Source organism: Canis lupus, chromosome 7 (assembly GCF_011100685.1).
Source record: "Canis lupus familiaris isolate Mischka breed German Shepherd chromosome 7, alternate assembly UU_Cfam_GSD_1.0, whole genome shotgun sequence".
Classification (NCBI taxonomy): Eukaryota; Metazoa; Chordata; class Mammalia; order Carnivora; family Canidae; genus Canis; species Canis lupus.
Window position 1 is genome coordinate 42,711,618 of NC_049228.1, and position 23,620 is coordinate 42,735,237.

The 23,620-nt window shown below is 45.5% G+C and overlaps 1 protein-coding gene and 1 long non-coding RNA gene across 2 annotated transcripts in view; one reads left to right on the top strand and one right to left on the bottom strand.

The window, feature by feature from the left end:
• Positions 1-541: 541 nt before the first annotated feature.
• LOC111096738 lies at positions 542-21,372 on the bottom strand. The gene is made up of 5 exons (XR_005362384.1): positions 21,265-21,372; positions 9,274-9,401; positions 8,033-8,127; positions 2,728-2,922; positions 542-1,220 (listed from the first exon to the last, which is right to left on the bottom strand). It is a non-coding gene; the product is annotated as an uncharacterized LOC111096738 (long non-coding RNA).
• Positions 21,373-21,538: 166 nt separating this feature from the next.
• Positions 21,539-23,620, top strand: part of ADAR (adenosine deaminase RNA specific) — a 38,753-nt gene continuing 36,671 nt past the window's right edge. Inside the window, exon 1 of the mRNA XM_038543220.1 lies at positions 21,539-21,649. The gene's annotated coding sequence lies outside the window, so the exon portion shown is untranslated. The remainder of the gene's footprint in view (positions 21,650-23,620) is intronic.

Consider the following 23,620-nt stretch of genomic DNA (forward strand, 5'->3'; position numbering starts at 1 on the left):
GGGGTTTGGCTTGGTTTTTGTTTCAATTCCATATGTGAGACCATGGGGTATTTGCCTTTCCCTGACTTCCTTCACCGAGTGTGGTGGCCTCAGGATCTAACCACGTGGTCGCAAATGGTAGGGGTAGGACTTCCTTCTTTTCGATGTCTGAACAACATTCCATTGTGTCTAGAATTTTCTTTATCCAGTCTTCCACCAGTGGACACCTGGGTTATTTCAAAGTCTTGGCTGTGATAAGTAATGCTGCAGTGAACACAAGGGTGCAAATATCTTTTCCAGGTAATATTTTTGTTTCCTTTGGGTAAATATCCAGAAGTGAAGTTACTGGGTCGTATGGTAATTCTTTTTTATTCCTAAAGATTGATTTATTTATTTTAGAGAGAGAGAGCACAAGCTCAGGGGGAGGGGCAGAGTCTGGAGGCAGACTCTCCACTGAGCAGGGAGCCTGACACAGGACTGGATCCCAGGACCCGGAGATCATGACCTCAGCTGAAGGCCAGTGCTTCACCAACCAAGCCACTCAGGTGCCCCTGGCTTTTTTTTTTTTTTTTTTTTTTTAAGGCAGACGTGTCCAATAGAGGAGGCAGGTGGGGGACTCCTGGAGTCTTTGCTCACCCAGGGGAGTCTGGGGAGGCAAATGGTCAAGGCAACAGCAGCACAAACGGAATTTATTGAAGAAGAACCATCCCCCAGTACTTGGAAGTGATAGAACTGCAGCTCTCTCACCTTGCGGGGGAAACCTGGAAGGAGCTCGGAGTCCCTGGCCTCACCCAGCAGAGCCCCTGAGCTCCGAGCTCCTGAGGACTGGCAGACCAGAGGGGGAGCTCAGCTGATCGGAAAGGAAAACCAGGAGTCAGGATCACACCCCATTGTCGCAGCCCATGAAGCCATGGCTCCCAACCTCCAGACAGAAGAATACTTTCATACGTTATTTTTGCTTTGTCTGTTATGAGGAGCTCCTCAGTTGACAGTCTTCCTTTATGGCGTCTTTTCTCCAAAGCCTCCGTGTTTCCCTGTGAGCTCATAGTCCCTGGGAAGTGCAGTGCGTAAGGGCGAAGGCCTGAGGCCCAGCCCCAGACCTGTGGCCCCGGGTGAGCTGCAGTGGGAGATGCTTTTCGTCATCCCTGTGACACTGCTCCTTGGGGGACTGCTCTGTGCTGTGTGCTTCACTGTGACTCTTTGCAAGGAACATTCAGAAGCCCTCAGACTTGGGGCAGGCTCTGGAAGCGCAGAACACACAGGTTGTAATAACCAAGTTTCTCTGTAGAGACAGCTATCTGAGGGAGCAGGTGACCCTCACCTGGGGCTGGGCGGCACGATGGTATCCTCTCTAAATGTAAAAGTCCCCAGAGGCCCCACCTCTGCCCCTCCACAAACCATTAGGAAGGCCTCTTTGGCTGCATTTTAAAGCCCAGGGTGAGCAAGCCTGTTGGATTTGGACCAGACAGGTGAGACCCTACTGCAGAGAAGAAACAGGCCAAGCAGGAGCCTGGCCAAAGGGAGGAGGCCAGGCTGGAAACCTAGCCAAGAGCATCTCTCTCCTTCCTTTTCCTCTGTGTCCCAGCCCTCTTCACATTTAGAATAAAACCCATCCCTGCCTCTGAGAGGTCAGATTTAATTTTTTAAACCTAATTAAACCGGATGGTGGGGAGGAGAGGGCGGGTTAGAGACCATTGTGCCTAATAAATACAGAACAGGTTCTCGTAAACCATGGGCGGACACACCCAAGACTCAACTGCCAGAGCCTGGAGCTGAGTCGTGGATTTGCTGATTCACTCCTAGAGAAAGCTGACCAGCTTTTCTTTTCTTATTTATTTCCATGGACAAACTGTGTCTTCTCTCTCCATGGCAAGCTAATAGATTTTATAATTACTTACTTGTGCCTTTTTTTCATGTCCTATTCTAGTTTCAAAGTTGGAGTTTGGTGATTAAAATACCTATAACATCGATATTTTGTTTCCAAAGACATTTTAATTTTAAATGAGTTAGTGCAAAGCATCATGTCCCTTCATGCACAAGCGCATCTGCCTATTCTGCTTCAACAGCCTCCTTCATCCCTTGAGCATGAGGAATCACAAAGATTGACTGCTGTGGCTAAACTCTTAAAAATTAAATGCATCACTGGAATGGGGGCATTGTTACCATATTTTTGGAGCCATAGGATTCCAAAAATCCCCCAAGTACAGATTTATTCCCTTTTCCCTAGAGAATGGTGCAGTGGACATAGCCAGGGCTTGGGGTGGAGCTGAACAGAGTCTTCGCGTCAGGTCCCCCTTCCCGGGTTAGGGCCAGTAGCTAAGCTTCTGTGCCTGTTTGCTTGTCTGCAAAACAGACAGTAATGCCTATGTCAAAGGGCTGCTTAAAACAGCGTCAGGGGCACCTGGGAACTTGACAAAATGCAAATTCTCAGGCCCCATCCTACCACACCTTCAGCTCAGAAGCCGTGGGGATGGGCCAGTAGCATGAGATGAACCAGTCCTCCGGGTGACCGGGATGCCCAATCACTCACACACGACAGCCCCTGGTTCAAAGCACACAACATATAGCAAGTGCTCCATAGTTGGTATCTTCATACCTCTTTAAATAACAATTCTTTGCACCTAATGACTTGTGCATGAAATGAGCTAGTGATTTCAGCCTGCTAGCTCAGTTTTAGCTACTACAAACTCTAGCCCCAGAGAGTCACTCCAGAATGGATGCCAAGCCCAAAACCACCACCTAACTCACCCGAAAGAGGTCATCTTCCTGGAAGCAGGTGGAAGAGAGTATGGACAGGTAACAATGTGTGTTATTTTATGGAGGGTTTCCTTACAGGAAAAGTACTTCAGTACTCTCTTCATTTCAGGGAGAAACCAGGTAATTTCAGATTCCCAAATAGCCAGGCCACTGATGGGGCTGAAGCCTTGACTAGATGCTGCCATCCTGTGGGCAGAAGCGAGACAGAGCCATGACCACCTGGCCACACAACCAGCACTGCTGGGCCAGGCCGCAGACTGGGTCCAGGCAGCTACAGGGGTGTGCACATCAGAGCCCCTGCCCTGGGAACTGGCCAAAGGCTCATGGATGAGACAAGCCTGCAAGCAAATCGCTTATGTACTGGGTGCAGGAGCCAAGCAGGGGAGATGCTCACCATAAAGAGCCTGGAGAAACTGCTCACTTATGCAATGTGTTCCCTTAGGGCAGCAGAGAATTTGCAGAACTATCAATAAAATTTCACAGAACAACAAATACACAGATTTTTTTTGAAATAAACTAAAAAATAAGAGTGACAAAAAATGCTATTCAAACCTTCAATTTTTAATTACAGTCTCCTGATGGAGAAAAGCATGGAACCAATTCATTTCTCCTGATGTAAGACACTTGGCAAGCACTCCATTGATAAATTGGTGCCCTCGTCTGTATCTGTTCAATTACTCTGTGGATACTTCATTTTAACACAAAATTCCACCCTTTGAGTGAATGCAGTTAACTTAAGTTGCACATGGGACACCTGGGTGGCTCAGCAGTTGAGCATCTGCCTTCAGCTCAGGTCGTGTTCTTGGAGTCCTGGGATCGAGTCCCACATCGGGCTCCCAGCATAGAGCCTGCTTCTCCCTCTGCCTATGTCTCTGCCTCTCTCTGTGTCTCTCATGAATAAATAAAGTCTTAAAAAATAAATAAATAAACTTAAGTTGCACATATACCTAATTCAGTCTTTCAGATAAGTAAAAGATACTTCTCTCTCCACCAAAGCAACAAAATGTGTGCAAGAACAAGAGAGTGTCAGGAGAATTTGAAGGCATCTTGAATACGAGGCCAAAACTAGAAAAATCAGTACATCAAAATAAATAATGAAGTAGCAAATTACAACCCATTGAATAAAATAGGAAACATGAATCTAAGCTATGTAAGTAAATAAATGAATGGAATGTTTGAGGAAGGAATGTTTGCATACTGCTCCACAGAATGCAAACTGGTGTAGTAAACAATATGGAAGTTCCTCAAAAAATGAAGATGAGACCTACCCCATGACCTTGCTCCCATTCCTGAGTACGTGTCCAATGGAAGCATCCATATCTTGATGACACGTGTGCCCTCCCACGTCCACCATACCCAAGATGTGCAAACAGGCTAAGGATTGGCCGGGTAAAGAGACATGGTGTGGACAGGCCCTGGGCCTTTCTCCAGCCGGGAGTCATTTGTGACCATTCAGGATGTGTGGAGGACGAGCAGCTGAGTGCAACAACCCTGAAAGGATGGGCCAGGTGCCACAAGGGCTCAGTTCCGTGGGACAAGTACATTCTGGAAGGTGATGTGGAGCACAGTGACCATACTTAGTAACCCCGTATTATGTACTCAAAATCTGAGAGTAGCTCAGGGGTTTTTTTTGTTTTTTTGTTTTTTTTTCTTTTTCTTGAATTCCAGGATAATTAAGGCAGTGTTATATGGCTTCTGTGTGTTGAGAGCAGCCCTGACCTGACTGTGCCCCACTCCTGGAGCAGTAACAGTGGGAGGTGATGGATCGTGGCAACCACCTCACACAGTGTTCCTGCATCAACATATATCCTGTACCAAATTACATCACACAAGTGGCTTAAATACACACACTTTCTTTTTGCCAATTATACTTAAGGAAAGCTGGGGGTGCGGTAGGAAGAAAGTCAAAACAACAATAATCCAAAATCAAATGAAACACTGCCCCATGAAATATTACAAACAGGAAAAGAATGGCTTTACAGGGAAATGGCCCGGCAGACACCACCTGAGTCAGGTGAGGGAAGCACCCATTATCATAAAGAATGAATCTGAAACTTGTCCCCTGAGACAGGGAGCCCTGGGGGTGCAGCACCACCTTGCCACCCCGCATCTACACAAATGGCAGACAAACATGCCGGGAGGCTTGTTGCACAAAGTACCCAGGAATCTCCAAACAGGTCAAGGTCACCACAGGCAAGGGAAGCCTGAGGAAAGTCGTGAGATCTGATCTGACCCGGACTCCAGCTCTGCAGATCACGGTAGCAGTGACCAGGATAACCAGCAAAATGGGAAAGATCTGACACTCAGACAGTGGGTCTTTGTCAGCGTCAACCTCCCAACCTGCACAGCCATGTAGCAGTTGTGCAGAACGTCCTGGCAAATGCTGATGTTTTGGAGGGAATGGGGCATCAGAGTGACAACATACCCTGCAATGTTGGGGAGGAGGGCTTTGTACTTTTAACTTCTCTGTACATTTGTGATTTTAAAATAAAAAGGAAAACTACTTTTTTAAAAAAAAGAACACCAGTTCTGGAGTTAGATTCCTTGGGTTGTAACCCAGTCTCTTACAGTACTTATAGGATCTTGGATCGGTTCCTGAACTTTGGTCTTCATGCTTGTATCTGTACAAGCACAGCATAGTAATATCTCCTCTGTGAGGTTATTATAAAGATTAAATGAGAACAATAAATATTATATATAATATAATAAATATTATATGTATTATAAATATAACAATATTTATAATGGGAATCATTTAATTTATCACCCAAACTGGGATTGTTTTCAGAGTGAAAAGGGGTGTCGACTACTGATTCTTCAAAGAGATCATCAAAATGATGTTGCCTGATGTGGGAAGGGTGACTCGTGTTCCAACAAACTGCTTCCCCAGTAGTGTCTTAGGAGGGCAGCCATGGGTGCTAGTCAAGGTTCGGAGGCTGGTTTCCAGAATGATCAGGATTGACCAGAATCGTGACCTCACAGTCAGGGTTGGTAAGCAGAGGAATGCTGGTGTTGGAAGGGAACCTCAAGATGTTAACAGGCCTCCAACAAGCTGTTGAGTAATCTGAGCTGTGAGAGGTGCCCTGACCCTAAGAGGACCTGCTGGGCAGTCCACATTCAGATGCATAGATTCTCTAAGTGCCTGAAACACGCAACGAAGCTATTTGCTACTTCATCTTCCTGGGCACGACTTCCTGGAGTTCAAGTCACATTAATGCAGTTTTGGTGGTTAATCCTATTATTTTTTTAAAGATTATTTATTTATTCATGAGACAGAGAGAGAGAGAGAGACAGAGACACAGGCAGAGGGAGAAGCAGGGTCCCTGAGGGGAACCCGATGTAGGACTCGATCCCAGGACCTTGGGGTCGCGACCGACGTGGTTGAGCAGAAGGCAGATGCTCAAACATGGAGCCACCCAGGCATCCCTCTGGTTAATCCTATTAAACTACGCAGGGCTGCAACTGGTCTCCACATTTGTTGGCCACCAACCAGACATAGGCACAAACTAGGATATGTGATAACCCTACCTGCCTCCAGACAGATACCAAATCCATATACTAGAGGGATAATCATCCCCATGTGGCAGACAGAGGAGAACTTCCTGGATGGATCAGAGTAGTTCAGTTGTGAATAGTCAGCAGGAGCTCACGGGGTGATAGAGGGAAGGAGGAAGGAAGGGGTGAGGCGGGCAGGAAGAAGTGAACCCGGCATAAGGAGCTAGGGCCACAGAGCTGTCTGTCGGGGTAAGTGGAGCAGGAGGGGGAGGCACCTGGGGGTCTCACTGTGCAGTCTGGGCTCTATCCTGAGGATGATGCTAGACCACTGGACAGTCACGAGCAGGGTGCGTGTCCACACAAGGGCTCGGGAAGTCATATGGCCACGCTGTGGGAAGATGGGGTGCAGAGATGCAACAGTGAAGAGGAGTTTTGGTAATTTGGGAGGGAAGTGGGAGCCTGAAACACATTTAAATCAGTGAGAGTGGTGGATGAAAGAGAAGTTGGCAGAGCTGGGGGCTTGTGTTTGGAGTCACAGCAGGACCAGTGAGAGGAAGAAGGGGATTTTGTTGGAATTGCAACTGACGTGATGGGGTTGCCCTATCCATGAACACGTTTCATCCTTTTTTGAAAAATGATCGTTCGATCACATTGTTCAATTTTCTTCATAGAGAGCTTACATTTGTCTATTCCTGTATATGACATATTGCTTTGCAATTATTACATGGTATCTCAAAGCCTCAATCCCTATCCCAAGGGGATGGATTAAAGGTGACTATGAGCAAAGTGGCCACATGCCCAGCCACTTTGGGAAGCCAGTGTTTAACCAGAAAACTGTACTCCCCAGGGTGGCAGGCCAGTGGCCAAATAGGAAACGGAGTGGTTCCCTGGCTTGTCCTCGAAGACAGCAATATCACCTCCCACTGAAGCTGCAGTGTGGGCAGAAGGGGAGCCCTGACCAAACCTGCAGTGAGGAAAACTGCAGCACCACAAGGCAGCAGGACAACTCCCCCTCTAGTACGCCGCATGCTGCCTGTCGAAATGCAATGACCAGAAGCAGCAGGTGAGGAGGGAGGCCTGTGGCTCACCCCCACGTCCAAGTCCATAGGGAAACATCATCCCTAGATGTCTGACACTGCATATTTTCATGTCCCATGAACTGGATTTGTACGTTGGTGGCAGCAGTAGCAGTGGTGGTGTTCCCAGGGGCTGAGTAAGGAACTCACTATTGAACCCGCAGGAAGTGGTTAAGTCTTAGATTGGGGGATTTTGGTGATTAGGAGCAAAAGTTAGAATGAACGAAGGAACATTTCATAAACAGCTCAGATGCTCATGGGTGACAGGCAACAGTTCTGTCTGGCCCCTTTCACTCCCAAAGGCCTTTCCTATTATTTTATGCACTCCTCCCAACAACTCTATGAGGTGAGCACAAAGGATATTATTATAGTAGTTATAGCGGTGCGGATACCGAGACCCTGGCAATTTAAGGATGTGGCCTTGGAGGGTCCCCAGGGGCACCCATCAGACCCTCGACACCAGCACACTGCCCTTCACCTTTGCCTGTCTACAGAAATCTCTTCTCAGTTATCCAAGGGAACTGGCCAGTTGGGAAACAGAACATAAATATTTGCTGGGGTGGAGAACAAGAAATAAACAAGGACAGATATAACCACAATTTTTATACTCACCCAGTGACATGTTCTACTCCATTTATTATAGAGCCATAGGGAAGCTTATGGTGAAAAGGATGCTCAGCATAGCTGACTCGGCCCAAGGGACACAAGTGTGAATACTTCCTCACCTGGCATTGTGGGCTGATAACAACTGCTGAGCACGGGCCTCCCTGAAGCCACACATGACTGCCCATTTGGGGACAATCCTTCAAAGCTGATGGAACTAAATAAATAAATAAATAAATAAATAAATAAATAAATAAATAAATAAATAAAAAAAAACCGATGGAACCCTAAACAGGTCACACTTCCATTGGGAAGCATCCTGCATCCTTGGGCTGGGAGGAGAGCTCTGTAAAACATGTTTTACTTGTATTAACTATGCTATTAGACTTAAGATGGGCTCTTCATTGTGATAACTACATGTCTTCCAACAGAAGATACACAAAATGGTTCCTCCTGGAAGGAAGTGCACTGGGGAATATTTTGGTGCCAGCAGCTAAATTCGCTTACATGTTCCTCCAAAGATTCTGAAGACTCTAAGAAGAATTGTGTTTCATAACCATTGGGGCACATTGAAAAAATTGGATACAGAGAACGTAATCTGGCTTTGGGCAGCCCCGGTGGCGCAGCAGTTTAGCGCCACCTGCAGCCCGGGGTGTGATCCTGGAGACCTGGGATTGAGTCCCACATCAGGCTCCCTGCATGGGGCCTGCTTCTCCCTCTGCCTCTCTCTCTCTTTATATATATATAAAATCTTTAAAAAAAAGAACTGGCTTTAGGGGAACACCTGCGTGGCTCAAAGGTTGAGTGTCTGTCTTTGGCTCAGGGCGTGGTCCTGAAGTTCCCGGATTGAGTCCCACATCCCTGCATGGAGCCTGCTTCTTCCTCTGCTTGTGTCTCTGCCTGTCTCTCATGAATAAATAAATACAATCTTAAAAAAAAAAAAAAAAACTGGCTTTAATCTACAGTGGCTGAGGACAGGAGAGCCTCCTAACACCAAGAAGGTACTGTGTGCAGTGAGCAAGTGCAGTTTGAATCTTTCAGCCCAACGCTGCCATGACTTCTCCTGTTTGGGATTACTTTTTTTTTTTTACATAAAAAAATATTCTGCTTAGAGCTCCGTCTCCTCATGAATTTCTCCCCTAGTAACTTAGAGTGACCCTAAAGGCAGGCCTAGCGCTTACATTTTTACATTTCAAAAATGTTTGTTCTGCTTTAAAACAAAAATGTGAAGGAATACGTTTGGTTACTTGACTGCTTAGACCTCAAAGATGGCTTAGTTTTTGAGACAATTGGTTAAACTGTTCTGGAAACATGACCTTCTGTTCATTGACACACTTCACATTAAACCACAAAGCACACTTACCTCCACCTTGAAATGTTTTCATTGTATGTCTTCTTTAACTTTAAAGGATCTTTTAGAAATTATGTTTCAAAGAAGGCTTTATCTCAATCAAGGTCAGTATTTCTTCCACTTTCAATTTTGTTTTGTTTCTGTCAAATTCAAATGAAGGCCAATAGAATGCTGGTACAAGGTGAGGCTCGAGGACAGGTCAGGCTCACCTTCATCTCTTCCCGCTGGGCTCACTCGCCCCTCGCCTAGATAGCCTGTGTAAGGCCTCTCCTCAGCCTCACACAACCCCCAGGATTGGGATCGGGATGGGGATGATAGCACTCAGGAGGAAGTGCTTCCTCTCCCCTAACCCCTCTGCTCCGCTGCAGGCAGCAGCCCAGTCTCACCTCCTCAGACACATTCCTCCCAGAAAGGGGGGTCTGCTGTGAGAAGAGACCTCAGGGCACATGGGACACGCCAAAGCAGAAATTGGATTCCCTACTTCCAAAGCATCTCTCTGAGTGGTAGAAGTAGAAGTAAATTACGTTTCTGTTTTTCTGTATAGGATAAATTTTCAGGTAAGACCGTATGTTATTTTCACAAACAACAAAATGCAATGAATGTCCTTTATATTTCTAAAAGTGGTGTGGAGCTATAAGGAAACATGGGTTAAGTAAAGCAAAGGAACATGGTAGGACGACATGTGTAGTACCATTTGTGGTGAGCACTTTGAAAGGATGAAGGATTCAGGATGTAGGAAGGAATGGTGGGTCACATCCGCCCTGAAGGGTAGAGAGAGCAGCAGTGAGAGAGGTGAGGTCTCAGCATCCCTGGAACCTCCCAGAGTCTGAAAAATGTAATCTGTGGAGACTTAGTTTGTGGTCGTCAATGACAGGTGAGTGTGACCCTTGCAATGGGCGGGGGCAGGGAGGACAGACTGAGATGGACCAGCTAAACAGGAAACACCAGATTTTGACAGATGTGACCTCGTTGTAATTAAAAACGTCTAGGCGATGAATGACAGAATGGCAAAGTTGAAAGGTGAGACAGATGTGGAGAAAATACATGTGAGGAGGCAGATGTGCACCATCCCCCCAAACTCGGCAGCCAGGGCCCAGGGTGGGGGTGCCGCTGTGGGAGAGGGTAAGAGTGGGGCTAAATGAGATCCTGATGGAGCCGCAGTGTGCTCCCTTCCTACCGGGGCTTTGGTGTCTTGGGGTCACCAGGTCCACCAGAGGGTGAGCACTTCTGGTAGGAGGACAGAAGGACAAAGTGAGGGCTTCTTTTTTGAATAGTAAGATACCCCACCCCCACCCCCAGCCCTCTTCTGCTTAGTTTCCAGAAAGCTATCAACCAGGTTGACACCTCTGGGAAGGAAACTGGAAGATTCTTTGCCGACGGAATCTGGAGAGCTCAAGAGAGACAGGAATCCAAAGATGCCAACACAAGGGGTTCTGCAGATCACCCCATAACTGAGGTCCTCTGCCTTAGATGCACGTTAGATCTCTTGGGACCTTTTGAAAACTCACAGCTCTGTTCCATTTTCTGCGCTGGCTATTTGTGCCTCCGCTCTTCCGTGCTTGATGTCTGACCAGGGCTTTTTCTATTTTATCAGTTATTTCAAAGAACCAACTTGTACCTTTACTGAATCTGTTGTGAACTTGTGTTCTGCTTCATCGTACTTTGTATTATCTCCTTCCTTCTACCTTCTGTGTTTAGTTTGTTGCTCTGTTTCTAACTCCCTGAGATGGATACTTATATCACTAATTTTCAGCTTTTTTTTTCCTTTTTTTAAAAAAGATTTTATTTATTTATTCATGAGAGAGAGAAGCAGACACAGGCAGAGGGAGAAGCAGGCTCCACACAAAGAACCTAATGTGGGACTCGATCCCAGGACCTCAAGATCACACCCTGAAGGCAGATACTCAACTGTTGAGCCTGCCACCCAGGCGTCCCGCCTTTCTTTTTTCCTATTTTGTATATTGTGGTATATACCCAATATATGGTAGACAGTCTATATTTCATTGATAAATGATCGATTGTAAGGCTATAAATTTCCCTCTAAGCAAGCACAGCTTTTTCTGCATCATATAAGCTTAGGTATTTTCAATAGATTTCGTTCAAAATATGTGTTCAGGGATCCCTGGGTGGCGCAGTGGTTTGGCGCCTGCCTTTGGCCCAGGGCGCGATCCTGGAGACCCAGGATCGAATCCCATGTCGGGCTCCCGGTGCATGGAGCCTACTTCTCCCTCTGCCTGTATCTCTGCCTCTCTCTCTCTCTCTCTGTGTGACTATCATAAAAAAAAAAAAAAAAAATGTGTTCATCTCCATTGTGACTGGATCACTCCATCAGGTGTTCAGGTGTTGCTTGATTTCTAAACATTTGGGGTATTTCAGTTCTTGTGTGTTACTCATTTCTAAACTAATCCCACTGCAGCCAGGGGATGTTCTGTTTGATCCCAGTCATTCAACAATTGCTGAATTGCTTTATGGTCGAACATGTAGCCAACTCTGGTGAATGTTTCAGCACTTGAAAGTACGTGTGTCCTGCAGCTGTTGCAGGACATCCACCTACTAGGCCTTGCCTTCTGGTGAATGGCAGAGCTATGTTGGAGCTTCCAACTATAATGGACAACTTCTCTCTCACTGTAGTCAGTCCACTGTTTTTGCTTTATATATTCTGACACTTTGTTCTTAGATATTTGCTAATTATATATTGTTCTATCTTCTTTTATTTATTTATTTATTTTTTATTTTTCTATCTTAATGATCTGACCTCGTTATCATTATGAAGTAACCTTTTTCATTTCTTTCTATTTTGCTCTTGACATTAAAATCTCCTTTATGGACTATTAATGTTACTACATTTGCATTCTTTTATTTTGTATATGCAGACCAATGATTAAACCCATCTGTTATTATTAGTGTCCATCATGATATTGTTCAGTTCTAGAGCTTCCATTGGTTCTCATATTATAGTTTCTGGTTCTCCTGAAATTGTCCATCTTGTAATTTAATTTCTGAAACATATGAATTACAGTTATCTTACAGTCTGGGTGTGATAACTCTAGAATCTGCATCTCCTGAAGGACTCCCTCCTTATGCAATTGGTCTCCAAAGTTTTGGTAAAAGTTCCTGTTTTATAGATCTATTTTTCATGAAGTGCTAGACCTCATGTACAAAAAAAAGTATAGAGATCATTTGAAGTACTAGACTGTCTTCACCTAGAGAGAATTTATTCTTGTTTATAGGAGGGATGAGGACAGTGGCAAACCACCTGAATAAACCTGAGATTGGGTTTGATTCCAGCTAGATTCCAGTATTTGTGAAAGGAGGCTGTTTTGTTCATCATTACTTCTGGGTCCAACCTGGGGTGTTTCCTGGGACCCCTTCTCACTGATGAGCCCTGAGCTCCATGTATCATCTCCCTTGTGAAATTTCCAGAAGCTCTTCTCATCCTCTCAGCTTCGACACTAGAATGGGCAGAGAGCTCAAACGAGACCGAGTGTAGGTCTGCTCCATGGGACCCCCTCTCCTGCAGCATCTTGGCCCACACATGCTTTCCATGCTTTCAGACAGACATGCTAGAAATACTTCACCCAGCCTTTCTAACTGTGCTTGACCTGATACAACGTGGTTTGAGACATGTCTGCATGATTTTTATTTATTCTACCTACCCCAATGAGTCTGAAAAAGGAAGCCCTTAAGAGCACTCAGGTATTTCTCAAACTTCCTCTCAAATGAAAAATTCTTCTGCCAGTAATAACTTAAAGAACCCATCAGAAAATAAGAGAACACTCTGATCTGGCTCTCTTAGATGTCCTAACATATTTAGTAACGTTCCTGGAGGGCTGCTGAGACAGGCCACTTCAAAGACTTTGCTTTGCTTTCGTTTTGTCTCTCCCAAACCACCACAGCAGAAATATCTGTGCCCACACACACTCCCAGCAGCCTGCTTTCTCTACTTCTAGTTATTCCCAACACTAGGGGTTCAAACTCATGTATACCCAACCTCAGAATACAGAAAAGTCTCATAAAAGTTGGGGCACCTGGGTGGCTCAGTCAGTGAAGTGTCTACCTTCAGCTCAAGTCATGACCCTGGGGTCCTGGGATCAAGCCCCCCATCAGGCTCCCCACTCAGTGGAGAGTCTGCTTCTCCCTTCCCCAGATTGTACTCTCTCTCACTCTCTTTCAAATAAATAAAATCTTTTAAAAAAACGCTCATAAAAGTAAAAACACATTTACAAAAGTTCACACAAAGAGAATCCTCATTTGGAGAAATTGCTATTCCAGCATCTCTTATTTTTTTTTTTTTTTTTTTTTTTTTTCCAGCATCTCTTAAAGCACTAGTGCTTTTTCTCCCACATCTGTGCCTCTGAAATGCTGTTCTTTCCTTTGAGAACATTTTCCCTCTTTAGTTCTTCTCATGTGCTCTACTTCAGGGTCTCTTGACCTCACCTTTCACCAGAACCCTTAATTTTCAGCTCCAGCCACCACGCCGGGACCACTTATGCAGGACTCCAAGCACTTTCACGCAGGTGCATACTGATGGGCCTCTGTCCACACCAACACCATCGGACCTCTGCCCTGTGGCTACCCCTTGCTGCTGAATCATTAGATGCCAAAGGACACATGAACAAGCACAGAAGGGCAGGAGAATGAACCCTCACAACAGGAGTCTGTAGGAAAATCCCTCTTTTCTTTCCCCAAGAGAGTTTATTGAATGATTGAAGATATCTTTAAAATAATCCCCCAAGCAGACTTTCCTGAGACATTTTACCTGGCTTCTTGGAGGATGGCCCCATAAGACTGAGCTATCACCCTTGCACTAAAGTGGCAGCTAGTTTGTAAACACATCTGCATACTGGCTCTACTTCTTTCTCTGTGTATGAACTCAAACAAACATATGATAATGGCCAATTCGTGGAGTTAGAAAAGACAGAAACAAAAAATTAGATAACAGTCTGTATTAATCAGAAGGGATATGCAAAGAGCTAAAGTATCATTGGAGCTCATGTACTGTCCAGAAGAGTCAACTTTTTGCTTAAACTTTAGACCTTGTTAAATTAAAATACATGATAAATTTAAAGAATAATCACTAAAAAAAGAAGCATCATTCTGAATCTTTAGAAAGAAAAACACAGAATAGGAAAAAAGTTTCAAAAAGAACTCAATTAGGTATGCCTGGGTGGATCAGTCAGTTAAGCATCACTCTTGATTTCAGCTCAAGTCATGATCTCAGGGTCATGAGACAATCCCTGCACTCAGCACTCAGTGTGGAACCTGCTTGAGATTCTACTTCTCCCTCTGCCTCTGCTCTCCCCACTCCATGCTAGCTCGCTTGTTCTCTCCAAAATAAATAAATCAATCTTAAAAAAAAAAAAAAAAAGAATCCAAAAATAAGAATGCAAGAAAGAAAAAAATCCAGAAACAAAATACGTGGAACAAATAGAAATCAAAAAGTAAGATAGAATCAAAGACTAAATATATCAAGTATCAGGGCAGCCTGGGTGGCTCAGCGGTTTAGCACCACCTTCAGTCCAGGGTATGATACTGGAAGCCCGGGATCGAATCCCACATCGGGCTCCCTACATGCAGCCTGCTTCTCCCTCTGCCTGTCTCTGCCTCTCTCTCTATGTCTCTCATGAATTAAATAAAATCTTTAAAATAAAGCAAAACAACTTAGGCTGAAAACAACAGGATCAAAATGGTATTATGAGCAAATTTTCACTAAAAGAAAGTTGGTTTGGCCATGTTAAGATGAAACAATATAAGCCTTAAGATAAAGAGAATTAAAGGAACATTTGGGTGGCTCAGTGGTTGAGCATCTGCCTTCCCCTCAGGACGTTATCTCAGGGTCCTGGGATGGAGTCCTACATCAGCCTCCCCACAGGGAGCCTGCTTCTCCCTCTGCCTCAGTCTCTGCTTCTCTCTGTGTCTCTCACAAATAAATAAATAAAACCTTTAAAAAAATAAAGAGCATTAAAGAAATAGAGATAACAGTGTAATGACAAGATTTAATTAACCAAAAATCATAATAACACAATTCTAAACATATAGGCACCTAACGAAATATATTTAAAATATGCAAAGTATAAATTGATAAAAACTACAAGGAGAAATCAACAAATCTACCACTGTGGGAGATTTTGCAACATGCCTTTACCTATGACTGGTGATCCAAGCAGACAGAAACCCACAAATTTCAAAGAAGAGTATTACAGAAACTACATTCTGACCACAATGCAAAGACTTAGAATTTAAAATTTCCATAGATTTTGAAATTAAAGAACATGAACATGCTTTTTAAATAACTCATGAGTCAAAGAAGAAACCGTAATAAAAACTTAAATACAGGGCAGCCCCGGTGGCGCAGCGGTTTAGCGCCGCCTGCAGCCCAGGGTGGTGATCCTGGAGACCTGGGATGGAGTCCCACATCAGGCTCCTTGCATGGAGCCTGCTTCTCCCTCTCCCTCTGTCTCTGCCTCTGTGTGTGTGTGTGTGTGTGTGTGTGTGTGTTTGTGTGTGTCTCATGAATAAATAAAATCTTAAAAAAAACTTAAATACATCTTGATAATGAAACAATGATAATGAAAACTGTATCTATCAAAACTTGTGGGAGGGGCTCCTAGCTGGCTCAGGTAGTGGAGTACACGACTCTCTATCTCAAGGTCATGAATTCAAGCCCCATCCACACTGAACACAAAACCAAACCTGTGGGATATGAAAAGTAGTGCTTTGAAGGAAACTTATTTCCTTAAATGCTTTTTCTATAAGGAGGAAAGGCTAAAAATTAATGAACTAGAAACAAAACTTAAGCAGAAAACAAACAGAATAAACTCAAAGAAAGTGGAAGGAAAGAGATGATAACTGTAAGAGCAGAAACAGAAATAGAAAATGAAATAGAGGGACACCTGGGTGGCTCAGCAGTTGAGCGTCTGCCTTCGGCTTGGAGAGTGACGCTGGAGACTCAGGATCGAGTCCCACATCAGTCTCCCTATATGGAGAGACTCTCTGCCTATGTCTCTGCCTCTCTTTCTGTGTCTCTCATGAATAAATAAATAAAATCTAAAAAAAAAAAAAAAGGAAATGAAATAGAAATAGAAAAATGAAATAGAGAAAAATCAAGAAAGTTGAAAGCTGGTTCTGTGAAAAGTCCAACAAAATAATATAAATCTGCAATGATGTATCTAAGAAAAGAAATAATAGAAGCTATAGATAAATAATTCATCAATCAATTTTCACTATAATATGCTGTGGTAAATGACAAAATCCCAAATCTCGGGATCCCTGGGTGGCTCAGTGGTTGGGCATCTGACTTTGGCTCAGGTCATGATCCTGGGGTCCCAGGATTGAATCCCACATCGGGCTCCCTGCAGGGAGCCTGCTTCTCCCTCTGCCTCTCTCTCTGTGTCTCTCATAAATAAATAAATAAAATCTTAAAAAAAAAATCCCATATCTCACTTGTTCTTTGCCTGCTGCATAAGTCAACTACAGATCCACCATCAGGTTTTCCTCCACATGTCCTCTCCCTTCTGGGTCCCCAGGTACAGACGTGCTAGTTTCATGGAAGAGGGAAAGATCAAGAGAGCTAGGGCAAACACACATGCTATCTTTTAAAGTTTCTGCTTGCGTATGATGACACTTTGACCAGAGTCATTGTCAGCTGAGTGGGCATACACATCCCTCACACAAGAGGCACTTCAAATCACATGACAACAGGTGGGAATGTCTAGTCCTCTTACAAGAAGGGGAGCAAATATTGAACGAATAGTAACACAATCTACTACAAGCATATCATAAATGAAAAAGGAGAAATAACTGCAAACATAGCAGAGATTAAGAAGAGAACACTACCAACAACTACATGTCAATAAATTTTAAATCTTAGATGAGATGGAAAATTTCATAGAAATCTATTACTTACTAAACCACTTCAAGGAGAAATAAGATATCTAAACAATCCCATAAGTATTAAAGAAATGAAAGCAGTATTTTAAAATCTTCCCACAGGGGCACTCAGCTGGCTCAGTCAGTAGACTGTGCAATTCTTGGTCTTGAGGTCATGAGTCTGAGCCCCACACTGGGCACAGTTTACTTAAAAAAATAAATTAAAAAAAAAAATCTTCCCACACAGAAAATGCCCAGCCCAGACAGTTTGATAGGTAAATTCTACTGGAACTTGAAAGGAAAGAGCATTCCAATCTTATTCAAATTCTTCCAGAGGATATATACATAGAAGTAATACTCCTTGGGGAACCTGGGTGGTGCAGTCAGTTAAGCATCTGCCTTCAGCTCAGGTCATGATCTCAGGGTCCTAGGATCAAGTCCTGTGTAAGGTTCCCTGCTCAGTGGGGAGTCTGTTTCTCCCTCTGCCCCTCCCCCTGCTTGTGCTCCTTCTCTAAAAAAAAAAAAAAATATTTCTTTAAAAAGTTATACTCCTTGTATTATTCCTTGAGCCTTACAACACAGATGAAGGCAGAATGAAAAAGGAAAATCACAAGCCCATTTGTTCGTTAACACAAATGCAAAAATCCTACACAGCATATAAGCTGAGTACAATAGCATACAAAATTGGTCATACTCTATGGTCATGTAGTTTAATCTAAAAATGCAAGGATAATTTAATATTAGAAAGTCTATAAATGTCATTTATCATATTAATACATTAAAATATGAGAAAAATATGATCATCTCAATAGACAAACTGATTAAATTCAATATCCATTCAAAATAAAAAATTTTCAGTAAACTAGGAGTAAGGGGATTTACAAAAAGCCTACCAAAATATCATTCTAAATTTACTTACCAAAAAAGCCTGCAAAATAATTCTAAATTTCCTTTTGAAAAATCAGGATCAAGGAAAGAATGCCCAAATCAAGAATGTGAAAAAGGCATCACCATTTCTATTGACATTATAGGAGAGGTTCTAACCAGTGTTATACTTTAAGGAAAATAAAAATTGACATTATAGGAGAGGTTCTAACCAGTGTTATACTTTAAGGAAAATAAAAAGCAAAATGACTGGAACTGACATTATTTTCATATGATTATTTATATAGAAAACCCAAAAAGAATCAATAAACAAATGATTAGAAAGAATGGACAAAAAAAAAAAAAAAAAAAGAAAGAAAGAAAGGACAATTTATCGAAATCAATGACAAACTGTTGTATCCAACAAGGGGGCTAGATACAATATCAAATTACAAAACTCCTATTTATTTCTACCCTAGCAACAAACTATTACAAAGTGTAAATTTAAAGGATATCACAACAGCAACAAAACTTAAAAGGTATCTAGGAATAAACCCAACAAAAACTGTGCAAAATGTGGACACAGAAAATAGTAAACCTTTACTGAAAAGACATTAATGAAGACCTAATAAAAAGATAGCTATGAATTAAGACTCAGAGTCATAAAGGTGCAAATTCTACCCAAACTGATCTGTATATTCAAAGCAATGCCAATTAAAATCCCAACAAGTTTTGTGTATGTGTCTGTGCAACCAGAGAAGCTTGTTCTAAAACATGCATGGAAAAATATAGGACCAAGAATAGCCACGCAGAAGATGCAGAAGAAAAATAAGGAAGATTTTTCCTGCTAAATAATCAAGACTTTTTCTATGGCTATGGTAATTAAACAGTGTAGTGTAGACATTAATATCCACAAATCATACAGTAGAACAGACAGTTTAGAAGTACAGCCATGTTAATGTTAATACATTACCACGTTGGCACAACAGTTAGGAAAGGTGGGGCTAAGTTAAAAAACAAACCTGGGGGATCCCTGGGTGGCGCAGCGGTTTGGCGCCTGCCTTTGGTCCAGGGCGCGATCCTGGAGACCCGGGATCGAATCCCACATCGGGCTCCCGGTGCATGGAGCCTGCTTCTCCCTCTGCCTGTGTCTCTGCACCTCTCTCTCTCTCTGTGACTATCATAAATAAATAAATAAATAAATAAATAAATACATACATACAAACAAACCTGGGCGAGGGGAGTCATTTGTAAAAAGTAAAACCATAAACTAAATTCCAGAGAGCGTAAGAATTGAAGTGTCAAAAACAAAACTAAATATTTTTAGAAGAGTAAATTAATATATATTAAGGTTGGAAAAAAGACAGTAAACATTTATAAACTGAAAGTTAAGAACGTGTATTTATCAAAACAGAAAGTGAAAAGACAAGCCATATATGAGAGAAGAAACTTGCAACACACAGAAGTAACAAAGAAGTAGTGTTCGGTACAATTCACTAAAAAAAAAAAAAAAGAGCAAAAGACATGAACTGGCTATTATAAGTGAGCCAAAGATGGCCTCTGTATACAGCCCCACGGTTATTTCTATACCCGGAATGGGACCTCTAAGCTCAAAGCCTGCCAGTAAGTACCACACTTAGATGTTTACACAGGGATCCCTGGGTGGCTCAGTGGTTTAGCGCCACCTTCAGCCCAGGGTGTGATCCTGGAGTCCCGGGATCCAGTCCCACGTTGGGCTCCCAGCATGGAGCCTGCTTCTCCTTATGCCTATATTTCTGACTCTCTCTCTCTCTCTGTCTCTCATGAATAAATAAATAAAATATTTAAACCCTTCAGAGCTTTCTGACCCAGAGACTTCCCGCTGGGCTGCAGGGCAAGGTCACCTAGCAACCTGGGAATTTCCTTGCCCTCCGCTCCTTCTAGATGCCCCAGGGTCTCCGCATGGTCTAGTTGTGAGGGACTTCAGCACACATACGTCAGAGCCGGCAAGAAGAAACGTGTGTGTGTGTGTGTGTGTGTGTGTGTGTGTGTGTGACTGCCACCTCGTGGTCATACCTTTTTGATCGTCTGCCTTGAAATCCCTTAAGTCTTGGCCAATAAATACACGAGACGCTTCACCTCAGGGATGTGCCAAGAAAGCTGGGATGAGACTATTTAACTCCCATTTCATTGCCCCAAATGCAGAAGTCTAAAGCATTAGGGAAGAAAATACGGATGCGGGCAGAAGTGTAAACTGCATAGCCACTTTGAATAAAGATGGCAGTATCATAAGAAGGTAAGCACTAACACCCCCAAGACCCATCAATTCTACTCCTAGGTAATTGGACCCAAGAAGTTTTTAGCACCAAAAGGCAATTCCTCATAACAGCACTGTTGGAAATAGCAAAAAAAACCAAAAAAACAAAAAAACAGAGACGGCAGAGCTGTTCAACAGCTGGAGAATGAATAAATGACACGCTCACATAGTGGACCGCCACGTAGCCGCGACTCTGCGGGGGGCCGCGAGGATGAATCTCAGGTCTGACCGAGAACGCCCGCCCAGGGTCCCTCGGTGACACCCTAGCGCCCAAGCAGATAGTATGGGGCGCACTGGCGCTCAGGAGTGGGGGGGTGCCTAGGAGGGAGCCGGCTGGGAGGTGCCCAGGCCCCTGCCATCCCAGAAGCCTACCCAGGCCGGGATCTCGCTTCCGGCCTTCAGAGCGCCCAGAAAAGGGGCGCCTGGCGACTCCGCCCCTGCAGCACCCGACGCTTGGTTGCAGCTCAGGTCGTGATCTCGGATCCCGGGAACAGCGCCACCCCCCCCCCCCCCCCGCCCCGGGACTCCAGGCTCGGGGCTCAGCTTGAAGAGTCTCCCCCGCCCCTCCGCTCCCCTCCGCTCGGAAATAAATCGATCCAAAACAAAAGAACTGTGAGAAGTAAATTGCTGTTGTTTCCAAGTCTGCGGTAGTTTGTGGGGGCGGCCTGGATGAACTAGACATTTAGTAACGCGCCTGTGAACGTGCGTCCAGAACACCAGACGGTTCGCCAACACGGAAACCACCATATTGCTTAATAAGGACTCTAGATGTGAAAGTAACGCGCTGGAAGAGCGGTGCGGACAGTCAGGCAACAGCGTGAGGGGCACCGACCCCACAGGAAAGTCACCGGGCGGCCCGGCGGCCGGTCACAGGGGATCACCTCCGGGCCCGCGGTGCAGAGCCCGCAGAGACCAGCCCTCCCTGCCCCCGCCCCCCGGCGGCCCTCACTACGGGGCTTTCTAGATAAACTGACCGGCCGTCCTAGGACCACGTCTGAGCAAGGAATTCCGGGTCCTCGAGGCCGTCCAAACACCCCCGGAGCTACACACCGCGCCGGGCGTCGGCGAGCACCTCCCCCCACGTCGATCCCGCTGACCCGCACCCCCGCCCCCGCCCCCAGCGAGCCCCCCACAACACCCACAGCAAAACCCCGGCGGCCACCACGCAGACAAAAGAGGCGGTGGTCACGTGGTGCGGCCGCCCACGCCCGGCGCGCCGTGACATCAGCACTCGGCGACCCGGCCATTGATTCCCGGCGGCAGCGGCGGCGGCGGCTACGTGGTGGGGGCGGGCGGGGAGGGTCCGCGGCCGTGGCAGCCTCTGGGGTCGCGCCGCGGCCCGGAGGATCACTGCACCCGGTAAGGAGGCTGTTTCCTTCCCCGCACCGCCTTCCCGACCCGAGCTGCGGCAGGAGGGGGGGGTTGCGGCTGGGGGGCGGGAGGGCCGGGGACGCGCACCGGGGGTGTGCGTGCGCGTGCGTCCGGGCGCGTGCTCGTGCGCGCGCGCTCGCGTGTGTGCGGGGCGCGCGGATGCTCTGGCTCGCGTGCGGTCGCAGCCCCGCGGCTGGGTACCACCGGCGCTGCTGCCCTAGGCGCGGACCGCGGCTGGCGCGGGGCTCCTGGGGCTCGTCCGGGGCCGCGCCGCCCTGCGCCTCCCCGCCGGGACCGCTGGCGCCCGCACCGCAGCCCGGAGCGGCCTCCCGCGGGGCAGGCGTGGGCGTCCGCCGCCGACAGCCCGCAGCGGGTTGCGGCCAGCGCGGTGCCGGGTGCCTCGGCCTGGCCGTGCTGCAGGAGGCCTGGTTGCGTCACCGCCGGCCCTCCGCCGGCTCGGCGTGATTCTTGGGCCCGGCTAGAGGGTAAGCCTGCCGCAGGTGTGTGATATCAGAGTTTGGGAGACCTGCCTGTCCGGGGCAGGGCGGGGGGCCCCACAGGCGCTCGACCGGGGCGGCGGAGGCCGCGCTGCCGGAGTGGCGGACTTGGCACACAGGCCTGTGCGGTGGCTGCTGCCGGAGGGGGAGGCCGGGAGGTCACGGGCAGCGCAGCGCGCAGGAGCATCGGATGGCCGAGCTCCTCTCTTTACCTAAGGAGGCTCGTGCCCATCGTTTCAGAGCCCCCGAAAGGTCTTTTCCCTGACTTAATGAGCAGTGGCGTGCTTGCTATATGGGAAGCGGAGGACTAGGTGGAAATGGGCATGAAGGGTGCAGTCAGGTCTGCCGTTTGCCGTCTGTGTGACGTTCAGTGAGTTAACTTCTCCTCCTCACCTGGGAAGCGAGGGTCATTATATCTACTTTGCAGGGCTATTGTCAGAATTTGAAGTGTCAAGCTATTATTAGGAAGGGCACAGCACCGAGGCACTTGAATTTGCTCCCTTGCTGAAGGCTTCCCATTGGCACAGCTGATGAAGAAGAGGGGGAACTTTTTGCTGTTTTGGGTATTTGCTATTCTGCCAGATGTGATGAAGCAGACGGGGGTGGGGGGGTCGAAAGGAGGAATCTCAAAACCCATAATCTCTCTACTAGAGATCTTGTAAAATTTTAGAACTGGAAAGAGGCTAAGGCCTCACGTTCTGAATTATAGCTTCTTTTTGTTGAGCACTTGTTATGTGCATGACACCGTATCAAACACTTTATATCCGCTAATGTAATACTTCCAGCAACACGGTACAATAACTAAGCATATCCCCATTTTCCAGATGCAGAACATGAGTCTTGGTCCAAATCCTGACACTAGTTGATAGCAGAACTGGAACTTGAACCCAGGCTTCTCAGGCTGTGTGGAATTTGGGTCTTGTTATTTATCAGAGACTAGAATCCTAGCGGTGTGAATCTGCTGTAGTGGGGCAAGGGAAGCATAAGCAGAGTTTAGAGAGCCAATATTTGCTTCAAGAATAATATTTCAAATTGTTCAGTGATAAATTATCTTTTATTTTACATTTTACCCAGCATTGTCCAGATGTGAACCAAGATTTGGCCTTTTCACCCAGAGAAAAAGGAAAGGCTCATGGGCACACAGTGCTGGGATCGTGGGCACACAGTAGGTATTTGGCAAATACCTGTGGAAAGAAGAAAAAACTTGAGGTATTGTTATTTCTGCCAGAATGAGACCCATTGCTTCCTTAAGCTAGCCATTCTTATACCGTAACAGTATAATATTAGCATCTTTCTTAAACGTGGGTTTAAAGATTTGAAGCTGTATTTCAGACCAAGATTGGTCTTATTATCTATGACCAACTGATTAGAGTTTTCAAATATATGAACAAGAGGATCTGAGCTTTCGGCATCTGTAGTGATCTCTTGAGACACAGCAGTTTATTTTGCATTAACATCTGTT